Consider the following 13,061-nt stretch of genomic DNA (forward strand, 5'->3'; position numbering starts at 1 on the left):
GGCACCACCCAGCAGCAGCAGGAGAGTCTTGAGAATGTTTTGGTTGCTCTCCCTGCACTAAGTTACTGCACTGACCACAAAGAAAGTGCATAAGTTTCTTCCTAAAGACCAGCTTCCAAGCAGAAAACTAGTAAAGGAAGAAAAAACAAACTACAAGTCTCTTCCTACATGAATATTACTTTCAGGCAGCCTAGAAAAGATTTCTAGAATCTGTGTGTGTTACAAAAAGAACCCAAATCTTACATAATTAAAGGAACATAGGGAGGGGAAGGTAAAGTTTAATGCTAATTTCCAAGTCAAGTCAGTGACACCCTGGATTGAATGCTATTAACCAAAACTGTGCAAGTTAAAAGTGGATGTACTGAAAGCAGCAGAAAGCCTGCCCGCAACAAAATGAGAATTCTCTTACAAAAATACTTCTGTGGCCAAATGAAACACTGAGTTTAAGTAAGAAAGCAAGCACTTACACCTATCATGCTCTCCCCCTCTTCCTTCTCATCTAGGGAGTCTCATTTATCTCAAAGCAATCTAAAGAAAACACTTTGATTTTTCAAGTCAGAAAAGCTGCAGAAATTACAGCCCTGTCTGGCACGAACAAATAATATTTCTGAAATCAAAAGAAGATTCTCCAAGTTAGGGGAAGGGCAAAAACAGTCCTGAATAACTTACTTTGCATAGCCCAATTCCTGCCAAAACAGTTCTGTAAATCCCATGGTAGTTCAGATAATTTCCATTCTTAGAGGAAAAAAAAAAAAAAAAAAAAAGCTAGATCGAACATTAGCAACATTAATTGTGTGATATGACCTGAATGATGCAAGAACAAGTAGTTAAGTGAACCACAGCATCTGCTGAATTTTTAATCACTAGTTGTTTTGCTGCAAGGCAGAAGAACACGGTATATTCCAAGCACTGCATGGAATGGCACATTAGGACAGCAAGATTTTAACTGGCAGCAATTCTGCCTCCCTGCCACCCAAATGCCATCACTTTGCTGGGAGCTGCAGACAGAGCAGCTTCTAAAGCAGGATTATTTTTTAATCACACTGAATAAAAAAGAACCAGCTCTATTTCCTGCTCCCCAAGATACCAGTCAGCCATTTCTAATTTTTTGTTTTTAAAAGCTGACACTTTATTAACAGCCATTTCTGTGTCCCTCTGTAGTTTATTTCTACTCTCTTGAAGCAGTCATGGGGCTGCCCAGCAGCAAGTTGCTGCTAAAGAGGTGGTTGAAGCTGGGATGTGTAGGAAGGTGATCTATGTAAACATTCCTATTAGCCCTGTACTGCAACAGGAGGAGCAGCTGCAACATGTTGGGACACACCTGAGTTATATTTAATCCACCTCTCCCTGACACCCAAATTTGGACAGCCAGGTCATGGTACCACTGATGCTCATCCTGGACCTCCACCAGACAGCCCTGCTGTGATTTCTCTGTGTTTGATACCTAAAATAGTTAAATAAATCAACCACCATGCCTACAGTGGTAAATACAACTCCACGTATGCTCTAGGCATAAAACTGCAACAGCAGGATTAGCAAGTGATACAGCAGATATTCCACAGATATTCCCTTCCACAAAAAAACACCAAAAAAAAAAGTTATTTGGGGAATAAACACTAAGTCCACAGCTACAATGTAAATTCCAAACAAAAATCTCACAGGCAAAATCTGAACTATGGACAATTAGCTGGTTTCATATTTTAGGGATGAAAAAAGGATATTTGGAAAAAAAAGGACAACACTCCTACATTAAAGAAAGACTGACTTTAATAGACTCTAAGTTTAATAAGTTAATAGAATCAAAACAGCTTAGAAAACAAGCCAGTAAAATATGGTACAAATAAAAATGGAGCAGCCACACATACCAAAGCAGCATTCCTGTGCCCTCCTTCCTGCAGAGCTTACAGAAGAGGATCTCTAACCCACAACTTTCACTAAACCAGAATTTCCTTCTAAAGCTCAAATCTATGGATTGGAACACCCAGTGATAAATCCAGTAACCAAATAATCCACAAGAGACAAAAAAATCCCAGCAGACAAGGACAAGAGAGATGCTTCCCAGGCTATGTTATCCTTCATTATAGGTTTGGGATCAGCCTTGTGTTTTCCTTATAGACTCAACCATCAGATGCAAGAAAAGCTGCTCTCTTCTCTGAAACCTGCTATCAAACCTGCAACAGGAATATTGAAATATGCCCCAGCTGCTGGGAATACAACAACCTCTCTGTGTGTGACGATCATACCAAAACGCTGCTGAGGATTATACCAAAAAATGAAAATAACACATGGTGACAGAGGTGCTGACACCTGGAACCTCAGGGAGCGTCATTACCCAGGCAGGGTCGAGCATCGACTGCACAGCTGTCACCTTCACACCACCCAAACCCAAGCTGGCCCCTCCACACCCCAAAACCACAGTCCTTCCTGGAGCTGCACACCAGCCCGTGACAAACACCCACAGCACGAGCTTCAAGATGAGCTCCCAAATTTAAGAGACACAGAAAGATGTTTTATAAGCTCTAAGTCACTCAGCTACAGCTCAGCACTTAACAAGGCACTCACAGTTCTTCTGCAAATGGGGGAAAAGATTTTTAAAGAGCATTTAGTGCAAGTGAAACATCCCCAGCTTTCTGCTCAAGCTCTGGTTGCTCTCCAATTAAATATGAAAGCAACAACTTAGTCCTACTGAGCATGCAGGATGATTTTGAGACAGTGGTATTAAATCAAATTCCACAACTTTTCACACCTATTAAATTGTTACTCTGTCATTAGGCGGGGAGATTTTGATAAGCACGACGCAATTAACAGACAGTGCCTTTGTTACCAGGCTGCTCGTGATGAAGCCCAGGCTCCTTGACATTCCATTTCTTCCCCTCAAAGGCTCTGTGCTACAGCAAATTTATGGGTTTCAGCATGTAAGAGGAGAATTGGGCAGGTTACCTTCCAAATCAGTCAATAAGGCCCTTTCACTCACTCGGGCTGGGGGAAGGCGGGTGCCTGCTGGAAACCAACACAAGGCGCTCCCTTCCCCCTCCCCTCAGGACCCAAAAATGCCGCGTTCAAAACACTCCCATCCCCTGCAGCAAGGGATTAGCCATTTATTAAAAAGGAATCAAAACATTATAAAAGGCTTCCAGTTAAGATTTCAAGAGAAAAAAAAAAATAACAAAAACATTAACGCCGGTAGAACCAGAGTGACATTAGGAATTCTTCTGGGCACTGAAGAACAAGCAGCTCAAAAGCAAACAGGATGTCATTTGTCCCAATGATGCTGATCAAATGGCTCAAAAGGAGGACAGAATTAGATTAATTCTTTTTTTTTTTTTTTTTTTTTTTTTTTTTACTCAGTCATTTTGCTGTCTCCACACCCAGAAGTAACAGCATTCACAACCTACAGGCATTTAGACTTTGGACTTTTAAGACGACTACCTACCTCCCTGCTTGTCTTTTAGGGTTTTTTTTTTTTTTGGCTCTTCTCTAGGGGTGACAGACAACTATAATGGCCAATTATGTAAAACCTTTCATCCGAGAAAACACGAAGCACTACGCAAACACTCATTAAGACTCTCGACTGGAGCCTGCGCCGCACGTTCTCCCGTTCCACAGCTCCCCTGGACATCTCCAGCCACCAAAGCTGGACGCGAGCGCTGTGGCAGGGCCAGCCCCGGAGCTCTCACCGAGCCTCGCAGGCGGCTTTTACAGCCCGCAACACGCTCCGGGCTGCTGGGGTGAGCTCTGCAGCCCCATCCGAGCCGGTTATTTAAAACCGGAGCAGAGACACACGCGGCTGCTGGGCGTTGTGCAAAGCACCTGGCAGGACGAGCCTCAGACCCACTTGTCCGGCTGATCCAAGCAGATTTTTCCAACCGGGAGCCGCGTGGCACAAGTCAATAATCTCGGTTTACTGAAGAAATTAAAAGCTACGCTTATTGTTTTCCAGTAAGGCCTTGGAGGAAGTAATTCCGAGAAGAAATCACTTCCACTGTAATTGTACTTTTAACCTTTCCTTAGGTTCTTACGCCATCCCCACGTGAAGGCGTCCTTCAAGAATTATCACAATATCTAATAACCATTACAGCTCTTTTCGGATCACTGTTTATGTTTAGCGAGTTCACAACCCCTCCCTTCTGATCGATGGATGAACCAGGGGGGAAGCCGTGCAGAAAAAACACCACCAGGAAGTGACCGCAACTCGGGAGATCAAAATTTGGGGGGAAAACACGCGGTTTTAGAGGAGACTTGCTTTTAAAAGAAGATCCGCGAAAAGACTGACCCGCAGAAAACAGGGGGGGGGGGCTTGGTGCACCCGGCCACGCGTGGGACGAGCGCGTTACGCAACCGCGGGGAGCGGGGATGCTCCGAGCCCCGCACGGCGAGCGGGCAATGCGGGGGACGCGGCACCGAGCCGGGCAGCGCTGCCCGAGCCGCCGGGCCGGGAGAGCCGCGGAAGGAGCACCACAAAACCCCCGCGCAGGCCGGGAGCGGGGCGCGGACAGAATAAAGCGAGCGGGTAAAATAAAGCCGGGCAGAGCGCGGTGCCCTCGGCGCGGCCCCGTGCTGCGGGCGGCAGCGGCCCCTCGGCGGCCCCGCAGCCGCCATGGCCGGCGGAGCGCGGGCGCTGCGGGCGGGCCCCGCTCGCCGCTCGCCGCCCACCTGCCCGCACCGCGCCGAACCCAGCGCCCACCCATCCACCCGTGCCGCGCCCGCGGGAGCCTACCGGGAGCGGGGCCGGAGGACGGGCCGTGGCGGAACCGCCAGGCTCAGCTCGGCTCGGCTCGGCTCGGCCGGATCCCCCCTGCGCCCGGCGGCGGCGGGAGGAGCCGGGCGGCCGCGCCAATCCGGGGCGGAGCGGGGCGGGACGCGGAGCCGCCCCCGCGCCGCGCCAGGCACCGGCCGCTCCGCCGCGCCAGGCACCGGGGGCTCGGCTCGGGGCGCTTCCCGGCTCCTCGCCGGTGCCTGTTCGAGGCCAGCGGGTTCCAAGGCAGCTGCCGGGGCTGCTGACCCCGTGGTTGCCCGCTCTCCCCGGTGTGCCGGGCTCGCAGCTCACCGAGAGTTTTAGTGACCAACGTGGCACTGGAAGACGCGGGGGTGCCGGTTCCCAGCCCACCGGCAACTTAGCAGTGAATTTAGTCTGGGCTAAAAATGAGGAGGCCAAAAAGTCGTTCGAAAAAGCTCCTGGCTTTGAAACCTACTGAAGTCCCGGCAGCAGGGCCAGAAGTATCACAGAATCAATTAGGTTGGAAATGAGCTCTGAGATCATCGAGTCCAACCCGTGACAGAACAAGCAGATCATGGCACTGAGTGCCACGTCTAGTTTTTCCTTAAACACCTGCAGGGATGGTGACTCCACCATCTCCCTGGGCTGTCCATCCCAGGAGAGCTGCAGGGAGGTCACTGGGAGTGTCCCTCCGTGCTGGAACCCCACCAGCGTGGTGCCAGCCTTGCCAGCTTGTTTTGCCAACGTTTCCTCCTCGGCACAATCACTAAATGCCCTTTGCTGTCATCTGTCCTTGGCAGAGGCAAACAAGAGCTGCTGTTCCTGCTGTAGATGTATCCACAGCAGTGATTTGTCATGCAAGTGTCACCCCAGCCATCTTCCCTGTGCACGTCTCAAGAAGCCTCAGCCTGCTGAGAGAAAGGGCACTGGAGAAATCCTCTGAAACCAAAGGTATTGACAACAAGAAACACGAAGAGAAGGCATTGGGAAAAGGGGAATTAAGAGGTGGCATCAGATGGTAGTTTGAACCTAAAAGGGTTTCTACAAGAAGGAGCTTTTTCTACAAGAAGGAGCTTCCCCTCACCTTAAAAGATTTTGGCAGATTGTTTCCAGTTAGATGATGGAAGCAGGCAGCAAACTGAAAAGGCCTGGTCCCTTTCCACCCCAGGGAACAGCAGGAAGCTGTTCAGGGGACATTTTGTTTGGATATCAGGAAAAGGTTCTTCCCCCAGAGGGTGGTGGGGCACTACCCAGGCTCCCCGGGGCATGGGCACAGCCCCAGGGCTGCCAGAGCTCCAGGAGTGTTCGGAGCTCTCAGGCCCAGGGTGGGATTGTTGGGGTGTCTGTGCAGGGCCAGGAGTTGGACTGGATAAACCTTGTGGGTGCTTTTCCACTCAGGAAATTCCCTGACTCTATGATTCCCTGACCTGCTGGAGGGCAGCACTATTTACTCTCTGGTTTCACTGCTGAGAGGAGATCCTGAGACTGCTCTCAAGCTAAAAAGCAGCTTAAGTGTGTCAGCACAGCATTGTGCCATGACAGCCCTGACCAGGGACAGAGCTAATTAGCCAAGGCCCAGGATCACATTTACATGGTGCCTCAGATGGCTGAGATGAAGTCTCTGCAGCCCCTGTTGACTATGACATACAAATGGAGGGTGGGAGGGAAGACAGAGGTAAGATGAGTTGCTGAAGGTCAAATATTAGATGAGGACAGGACAGAAAACAGACCCTACTGTTCTCACCCCTCCAGTCCTTTCTCCTCTGAACTGTAACAAACCACAGAACAACAAGGGGATTTAGCTGCTGCTGACACAGTAGTTTCCTGTGTTCCAGGGGAAAAGTCTGTGTTTTGGTACAGGACCAAATGCATATGGAAAAAAAAAAAAACCCTTTTACTAGCATGGCCCCACAGTTGGGTGACATGCAGTGAGATGCAAGATATCCCCAGGTGACTTAAAGGGGAATGAAATATGTGCCCTGTCATATTAGGAAAGGCCTCACAGAGATATGGCCCCAATCTTTTGTTATAAATTGATAAAGACAGTGAACTGCCATTTGCTGCTGACTTCTAATGATTAAACAACCTTTCTCCTCCCACCCCCCCCCTCGGGGCACTTAGTGATAATATAAGAAAGATTTTGCACATTGTTTAGCTTAAATGGCCATCTGGTCCTTCTGCATTTCAGTAGCCTTGAACATTAAAAAAAAAAAAATAGATAAAGAAACCCAGTCCTATCTTATCAGAGACCTGGAGAAGTTTAACTCTGTCAGACCAAAGAGGATTAACCAAGTCCTTACAGCTCTTGTATTGTTTCCATCTTGATTAGCAGTCATATTCCTCACAGCTTGTGTTGTACTCCCTAAACCAAGAGAAGGAACTGTCCCTTACTGGCTGCATTCATTTTAACCATGAAGCACAACTCCAGCAGCTCCATCCAGCTTCCACTGGAGGTGTTCTGCCCCAGGGCAATGCAGACACAATGGCCGAAAACAAAAAAAAAAAATATATAGGTTTTCTGCCAAAAAAAAAAAAAAAAAAAAAACCAACAAAAAAAAAAAAAAAAAACCCAAACTGGAATTATTGTGCAAGTAGGGAAAAGGATGCTCTTTTCAGAGGAAAATGTAATGGTCTTGGCCTAACTCAAACCTACTTCCTGCTGCTGAGACTTCATATAATCCCACCCCACTAAGTGCTTTCTTCATGTGCTTCTGCTCAAGGGGGTAAAAAACACAATTTCCCCAAAGCAACTCACTGAAAGTCTCTAGAAACAAAAAAAGAGTTTGGTCTCAATTCAGCTTATCGCTGGTTTATGGTTGAATCCAGCATTTCTTCTGGGGTTAATTCCCACTCCCCTCTTTGCCTCTGGAAGAAAACTAAGAAGGGTTGAGTCTGTTTGGAAAGAAGTGTGATATCCTTTAAGAACACAGCCTTGGGCTTTGAAGAAAGAAGGCAGCTGAGGATGCTTTCACCTGCAGTGCTGGAGCAGGTTTGTGAGGGAACATTTGGTGTGAACAGCCCGTAAATAACAGAGGATGAGCAGATATGCTGAGATAAAACCACTCAGGCTGTGTTCCCAAGTGCACTTTGCATGCTGACATTGCTGATTTGCATTTTTGTGAAAGCTGGGAGCTTACAAATGTGCTACAACATCCAGCTTTTGGGTATCAGCTGCCAGAGTGCAACAGAATCCCCAGAGTCAGGTACCTTGTCCTTCTATTTATAGTCCACAGAGAGACACTTCCCAAGGGCAAGTGGAAACTCCCACCTGGGAGCAGAGAGCAGGAAACATCAAATGAGGGGTGCATTAGATCACTTTGTGCCATTGTTATATTTTCTGAAAAATCCTCTTTGCCCAGGATTTTCTCCTGGGAAGCTGAGAAGCTTCAGCTTCTCCTGTGTTTGCTGCTCTAAAATGTAGCCTGGAGATTGTTTATCCAAACATGTGAATTGTTTTAACTTCATGACCAATCACCATCAGCTGTGTGTTGGACTTTGAAGAGTCAGTCAGGAATTTTTATTATTCATTCTTGTTAAGCCTTCTGTCTATTCTTTAGTATAGTTTTAGTATAGTATTCTTTTAATATAATATCATAAAATAATATATCAGTCTTCTAAGAGCATAGAGTCAAATTCTCATCTCTCACCTCATCCTGGGGACCCCAGCAAACTCAACAACTTTTCAGAGCCAGTGCAGGTGTTTCCATCAGCTCAGGATCCCAGGCCCACGTTGGGGTTTGGGGATCTGTCAGAGCACTTTGAAGGATTGGAGCAATAATAATTTCTGTCTGTTTAACACTGTGGGTGTCAAGGTTGTGTTTGATGTTATTTTTGTCTCTGCTGATCTGGGTGGTGGAGAAACAGCCAGAAAAGGGAAGACACTCTCCAAGCTCATCCAGGTGAGAGTCCAACCATCTCTCTCTACCTTGGACCATGCCCTCCTCCCAGGAGGTGACAGGCTGAGGCACTGGGGGTGGCTTCCTCACATTCCTGGTGAAAATGGGCTGCAGAGCAAAATAAACCACACAGAGCAGAGCAAGAGGCTGAACTGTGTTCCCTGTGCTCAAAGACAGGAATTTCACTTCTGTTTTCAGCTCCTTGATTTTGTTCTGGTTTTTAAACTAGCAACCACTTCAGGTGAAAAGCCTGAGCAGAAGTGGGAAGAGCAGCCAGTGCATCATCATGAATTTGCTGTTCAATCCCTGATTGTGAGGTTATCAATTGAATTTGGCAACCTGTGTCCTCTGCAGTGTCTTATTTTGCCTACACAAGATTTTCTTTGACTGCAGGCAAGTGGCTGTAGGGCACAGCTTGATAACTCCATTTACCTGTACTTTCACCAAAACATGATCAGAAAATGTAATTATTTCAGGTCTAAATTTGAAGATTAATTTCCCTCCACACTCCATATTGCACTGGATTTGTGCAAGGGTGGGGAGAATCACCTTCACAAAGAGCAATATTCCATGTGAAGGAATGAAGAGCAGAAAGACAAAGTTAGCAGATTGCCACATAATGATCTCCTCAGTACCAAATGTATGGGATAATGACAGTTCTATTGCCAAGAAATAAAGAAATTCAAATTGGTTCTCAAAGCTCTATGGCTAAAGTGGGATATTATCATAAAATCATCAGGTCTGTATGAGAACAAGGAGTTTAACCTTTCAGGCATGGCCAATATGTGCACAGGACAATGAGTTTAGAAATTCACATCCCTTGTTCATTTCTATGAAATGGTAATATGTTTATTTCTCTTAGCACAATAAAAATCAGTAGCAATCCGGAATTTGGCTGGAAAACACCTAATTTGAGTGATATTGCAACACTTTTAAAATCTTGGCATTATTCAAACACACTGAGGCCCCTGTGGTGACCTAAATACTGTCAGTGGAAGGTGTCTGTGCAGCACTTTAAGGAAACCCACTCTGGCTGTAACCTACCTGGCTCAGGTGACACCTGCAGAGGTGCACAGCAAGCCCAGGGCAGGTGCTCAGGTTCCTCAAGGCTCCAGGGCTGTGTTATCACTCCTCTTGTTACCTGAGCTCCTGAGATTAAGCCCAGGCTGTAGCAAAGCTTCCCAAATTCTGTATGGAAACCCACAAGAGTGGGAATGAGCAAAGGTGCCAGTCCAGGTGCTGCAAGGAGCAAACAAGTTTTGTTTCAGCATATTCAGGTATGCAGTAAGAAAAAAAAAAAACAATTTTGAAATTATGACACTCCTAAACTTACTTTCTCCTTAAAACTTGTGTTTCAGCATGGCTCACATCACTGGACTATATCCTGACATAAGGCAGAATTGCTGATGTCCTCAAATTCCACTGCCATAGGAGAAAAAGTGGAGTAAAAAAAAAAAATCAGCAAACCCTGAGGACTGCATTGGATTGGACTCTGTGCACCCCACAGATCTGAGCTCCCGTGGTTCTGTTTAATTGGATCTTTTTCAAACCATCACTTTGGCAGCACTCAATAACCTCCATGCTGGTCTTTTATTATCTCTAGCAAATAAATGACTGAAGGATTAGGCTGGACGGTCAATATTTGTGACCTTTGCTGTGCCCTTTGTCAGTCTGTGCAGAAATGGGGTGACTTTTCCCCGACTGCTCCAATCTGGGATGCCCAGAGCCACTCACTCTGATCCTTGCCATGGGGAACAGCTCTGTGTTCTTGCTGTGGTGCTTAATCCATTTATTGCTGTCTTAAAATCGCCTTTATATACAAAATTACTGATATATTTGTGTAACGCCAGAGGGGATCCCGCATTTTCAGGCTGCTGCCACTGACCACACTCCTGCTATTCAGCAGTTTCTCCTTTCCAAACACTTTTTTTTCCTTTCTCCAAGCGTCGTCCCCATTTTTGCAGTGCCACCAAGCGGATGGTTCCTCCGTCAGCTTTTGCATCTCCCAAGTTGTAACTTAAAAACAAACACAGAACTCTCCAGTAGCTGAGAATTGTGTTAAACGCAATTCACCCCAGCGAACCGCGGGGTGGGTGCGGTGCGGGTAGGGCAGGGAATAAAGGGTTGTTAATAAAAATCACTTTAATTATGTGTTTATGGTCCTTTCAGACGTGGTTGGGCTCCTCAGGAGGTGGCACCATGCGGGTGTTCGGGTGTGGACACATACAGGAGAGACGTGGAGCTCCTGCAGCGGGTGCAGGAGAGGCCGACAGCGGGACTGGAGCATCTCCCTGCCCAGGAAAGGCTGAGGGTGCAGGGCTGGACCCCTCCAGAGGGACCCGATCCCTGTCTGTCCCTGCCTGCATAAAGCGCTCAGTGACAGAGCAGGCTCTGCTCCAGGGGCCCAGCAATGGCACCAGAGCAACGAGCAGGAGCTGATGCCCACAAATTCCACTTGAACGTGAGGAAGAACTTCCCTGTGCAGTGACTGAGCCCTGAGCAGAGACCAGAGAGGGTGTGGAGCCTCCCTCACTGGGACATTCCAGAGCTGTCTGGGCACAATGCTGTGCTCTGGGACGTCCCTGCTGCAGCAGGGAGATGGGACCAAATGAACCACTGTGTCCCTTCCAGCTCTCTCCGTTCTGGGATTCTGTGAGCGGTGGGAGCGCTCATCACTGTCCCTGAGTCCCGGTGGCACTGAGGGCTTTGCAGAGCCCCGATCACAGACGTCCCTCAGCCACAGGCGACCCCCGCTGCCATCTTGGCGCCCCCGCGGGACGCCAAGGGCAAGCCACGCCCCCGCGCCCTCCGAGGCTTCACCTCCCTCACTCCTCCAGCCAATGAGCGGCAAAAATGGGCGGGGAAAATCCCAAAGCAGCCAATGGAAATGAAGAGTGGCCACGGGGCCACCAATAAGCATCCCGCTCTGGGGTTCCGGCGCTGTCAATCACCTGCCGCACTGAAGCCAATGGGAGCCGGGCATCCGCGCTGGCCAATGAGCGTTGGCGGGTGAGATTTGAAAGCGAGGCGGGGCGGCGCGCGGAGGGGGCTGTGCAGCGCGCGGGGCCGGCGCAGGTAATGGCGGGCCCGGGGGGACCGGGGATCCCGCGGCGGAGCTTGGGAGCCTGGAGGGGCTGTGAGGGGTCGGAGGGGCCGTGACTCCCCGGCAATGTGCTCCGTAAGGGTCCCGCCGTGGGGCTGGGCTGGCTGCGGTGCTTCTTCGCTGAGTTGCGGTGGGAGCAGCCGGAGGCGCTGGCGCGGATGGGGCTGAGGGGACGGTCCTGGGCTGGCCCCGCACGGCCGGGGCTGCGCTGGGCCCCGGGGCCCGGCTCGGAACCGCTGAGTTCACGTTTTACTCAGTCTCCACCCGCTTGTATTTGTTTTGGTTCAGAGCAAATTGGGGAGAGGATTTTTAAAGGAGTTTTTGTAGGAAAACAGGTTCAATCGGCCCCTGCTTTTAACCGGTCCGGGAGAAACTACTTTTTTGAAGAAAAGTAGGGAAAAAAAAGTTTATTAAACAATAAAACTCTTCGCTGCTCTAGAAGAGATGACAAACTGAGAAAAGCCCCCTGCCCGGGTTGCAGCTGGGCTCACTCAGTCTTTGATCAGTTTGTTCAGTGCTGGCAGTGTCGCAGGCCAGGCCCGGTGGGTGCCGGTGCTCCCCTGCGTGTTCAGTCCAGAGCAGCTTTCAAGAAGTCTAAAGAAAAGGGAAAAAACTACTCCAGTCTGGGGAACTTTCTTGCTTCAGCTAGCTAAAGTAACCAAAAGCAAAAGAGAGCTCTGTCCCGCTGTCTGTCCATCCGCCGACAACACAGTCAGCAGCAGGAATGCAGAGGAGGAGTGCAGAGTATGAAAACAAACTTCACACTATTTCTCTCCCCCCCTTCACTCTCTGGAACACGTCTTAAAAGTGCAAAACTTATTATTCAGCATAAAACAGAACGAGACAATTGGGGATAAAAGCATCATATAGTCAACACAGGACACTGCTTTAAAAATAGCAATACCTGCTCTTCCTGCTCTGTTTTCTCTTTGTTCAGCCTAAAATGTTTTCATGTTCAGGTTGCTCTTTGGTTCTTATTGTTGGTCAAAAGTGTCTGTTTTCCTTTGTTGTTATTTATGGAAATAAATTATCAGTTTTAAGTTTTGGTAGTGTACGTTAGCCAGTCACAAATCCTTTGTCACAAGGATTCTGTGCACAGTCCTTTGTCACAAGGAGTCACAAACCCTCTGTTCCTTTCTTGCTCATGTCCTGCTCTGTTTTCTCACTATTCAGCCTAAAAGAGCCCCTAAATGTTTTCATGCTCACATTGCTGTTTTGTGCTTCTTATTGGTCAAAACTGTCTCTTTTCCTCTGCTGCTATTTATCAAAATTAATGATCACCTTTAATTTTTGGTACTATATGTTAGCCAGTCACACATCCTTTGTGTAAGCTCTCTGTCCCTTT

General features: G+C 48.2%; 1 protein-coding gene across 14 annotated transcripts in view; it reads right to left on the minus strand.

Annotated features, from left to right (window-relative positions):
* The window catches only part of FBXO34 (F-box protein 34), a 40,063-nt gene extending 35,246 nt beyond the window's left edge, over positions 1–4,817 (minus strand). For all 14 annotated transcript variants that reach the window (XM_058027204.1, XM_058027216.1, XM_058027215.1 and 11 more), the window contains exon 1: positions 4,718–4,817. The gene's annotated coding sequence lies outside the window, so the exon portion shown is untranslated. The remainder of the gene's footprint in view (positions 1–4,717) is intronic.
* Between the last annotated feature and the right edge of the window lie 8,244 nt (positions 4,818–13,061).

The sequence above is a fragment of the Melospiza georgiana genome, chromosome 6, assembly GCF_028018845.1.
Source record: "Melospiza georgiana isolate bMelGeo1 chromosome 6, bMelGeo1.pri, whole genome shotgun sequence".
NCBI classification, from domain to species: Eukaryota; Metazoa; Chordata; class Aves; order Passeriformes; family Passerellidae; genus Melospiza; species Melospiza georgiana.